Source organism: Lactuca sativa, chromosome 5 (genome assembly GCF_002870075.4).
Source record: "Lactuca sativa cultivar Salinas chromosome 5, Lsat_Salinas_v11, whole genome shotgun sequence".
Lineage (NCBI taxonomy): Eukaryota > Viridiplantae > Streptophyta > Magnoliopsida > Asterales > Asteraceae > Lactuca > Lactuca sativa.
In genome coordinates, this window is record NC_056627.2 from 298846159 (window position 1) to 298849097 (window position 2939).

General features: G+C 30.8%; 1 long non-coding RNA gene across 1 annotated transcript; it reads left to right on the top strand.

Moving 5' to 3' along the window:
• Nucleotides 1-809: 809 nt before the first annotated feature.
• On the top strand, nucleotides 810-2420 carry LOC111892612 (uncharacterized). The gene is made up of 2 exons (XR_002850581.3): nucleotides 810-908; nucleotides 1319-2420. It is a non-coding gene; the product is annotated as an uncharacterized LOC111892612 (long non-coding RNA).
• Nucleotides 2421-2939: the final 519 nt, after the last annotated feature.

Sequence of the window (2939 nt, forward strand, 5' to 3'; positions counted from 1 at the left end):
TAGAAAAATTTTCAGTTTTCTAGGAAAATTTTCCAATAAAAACGGAAATTTTGAAAACGTATTTGGTTCGTTCAGTTTCCCAAAATTTTCCAAGAAAATGAAAATTTTCAGTTTTCCAAATTGTATGTAAATTAGAAAAATGATTTTTATAGTTTTCCAAAATTTTCAAGATGGAAAATGAAAACTCCCTCGGTTTCAACCAAACGCGTTTTCTAAAATTTTCATTGAAAATTGAAGGCGAAAACTCAACTCTATTTTCTGAAAACATTTTCTTAGAAAATAAAAACAATTTTTTACAACCAAACGCACCCTAAGTTTTTTATAAGCTTTCAAATTAGAGGAATAACATAATGGTAGGTTTTCAAGAACCGACTTTACAAGTTTACCTCACACCAAAAGAATGTGCTTTAGGCTTTATTTCCAACAACTAAGCTTTGAATTAAATCAGTTGGTTTCCAATTCATGTCCACTTTCAATATTTCATATTGGAACCTATTAACAATCCAAATTCCAAAATAAAATTAGAGGTTTCACAAAAGAGGTGGTTTGCTTAACTGGCCCACTGGCCCATTTACTGATTCTCAAATCTCAATTGACAATGCTAAGTAGTGCAAAGTGCAAACAAATCCTAATGTTGGGCTTAATGGGCTTAAGTAAAGCATGAAAAACATTACTATTATAAACTGATATAAGCTCAATGTGGGTGATAAATCAATCTGAACCGTCCCTCCCCCCGACAGATCCTAACCGTTGATTCGTTTTAGGTTTTCAATACCATTTCTTTATAAATCTACAAAAAGATAGAAACGATAAACCCCAAAGCAATTCTAGGGTTTTGAAGACAGTCAACTCCAATATCGCCGATCTGTATATCTTCGTTTTCTTTTTCTCAGATTTGTCAAATAAAGGTAATTAATTGTGCAGTTTCTGCTCGGGTTTTGCGTTTACGCATTGTAAGTTACTTTGATTCATTGTAGATTCGGTTTTTACCTCAAACTTCAATGTGGCAATAGCGATGTTGTTAGCATACGACTAAAAAATTTGTCATTTACATCGTAGAATTCCTTAATAATATGGATTTTATTCATTCAAATGTCACCAACACAGCAAATTGGTTTTTCAATATCTAATTTGTGTCTGAAGGTGACGATATAGATCATATCTTGATATGTTATTTTCTTCGCTGTAGATAATAGTTTATACTTTATATGCTATCTAACCATAGCGAGGATGGATGATTAGGATTTATATATCGTTACTCTTATATACATAATTTTAAAGTTATAAAATTTTATATGTTTTTAATGTATCATTGTAGGGTATATGTAACCTATGTATGCAATGGTATATTGGTATGTCATCCTTAAAGCAAATAGGCTAATTCTAATGCCAACTTTGTGTCGGAAGATGACTAAATCAACAAAGATTGTAGGTTGTTTTACTAATGAAGAGTTACACTCCATTGGTATGCTTGCACCTTTGACATTGATGTATACAAATTAATTGTAGAGAACATCTCTTTACAAGCACAATAATATTAATAATTCATTTGAAAGATGTTCAACATCAAATTCAAAATCAGGAATGACTAAAACTCTATTTAGTAAGCAGCAATTTGCTGAGTTTTTATATTTGTATTCAAGAAGCTGAATAACATAAAGTAATCAATTTTATAAAACTGAAAAGGAAACAACATCGTGGCATTGACATATTGCGACAATCACCATCACCTGGAACCAAACACCCAGATTCAAAAACACCTCTACCAAACTGTTTAGGAAAACGCCTTTACAAGTGTAAATCTTTTAAATCTGTTTGGGCAAATATTATTAACATTAGACCAAAGTTCCAAATTTTAACATCATGGGTAATTTGAGAAATTTTTGATGTTTAGTTTTAGTTTGAACCTGACAAAGGTTTTTATTTTTTTGTAATTTTCATTTCAGCAAAGCTCACTCAAACAACTGTCATTTCAACTATTTTATTTTCAAAAAGCTTTTTAACCAAATCCCTTTCAACCAATCCCTTCTAAACAAAAAATTGTTCAATGATCCTTCAAAAGATGTAGGTATCGTTAAAGAATACTAAACTGTCCGGACAACTATTGAATACCTTAAGGAACAAAAAGGGGCAATAAAAACCATGGCGCAAAAGTAGCTAAATTAGCCAATGGATGTTCTTGGATGTCTATCAAGACTGATAATGTTGCTGTGATAATCTGAAAACATGGTGGTTTTTAGAAATGGGTTTTGGGTTATTTCCATGTGGAAATTTATAGGATAAATTTGTTCACCGGAAAAAGAATAATGATTTTTAAGGGTAAATATATTTTAGGTTTTATTAATGTTCTTTAAGTTATTTTTTGTCCATATATTATTGTTTAACTTATTTGATCTGATCATGTTATGTATTTATTATGACTTGGTGGTGTATGTTTTAGCTATAGCTATAAGGATATAATTTGAACAAATCAAACAAGTTTAAGAATAATATATGGATAAAACATCATGAGTGACTAAGGGGGTGTTTGGATTAGCTTTTTAGTTTATTGTTTATAGTTTATTTGTGGTGGGAATAAACAAACACTCAAATTAGCTTGTTGTGGAAATAAACAGTAAGTATTTCTTTTTTTCCTATCCAAATACCCCCTAAATGTGAATAAAAGTGTAGCTCTAACTCTTTCTATCATAGTTTATTCAGGTCACCAGAGAAATGATTTGAAAATTTGTCACTAGAGAAACGATTTGAAAATTTTTAGTACTTGTTTGATCAGAGTGTATAGTATGAAGGAAGTAAAAGCTTGGTGTGGAATCGGAACTTGGTTAAACCAATAAAGAGCATTGTTAACTTGACCGATTAAACTATACCTAGTGTTGGCTTGGGGTGGAATCGGAACTTGGTTAAACCAATAAAGAGCATTGTTAACTTGACCGATTAAA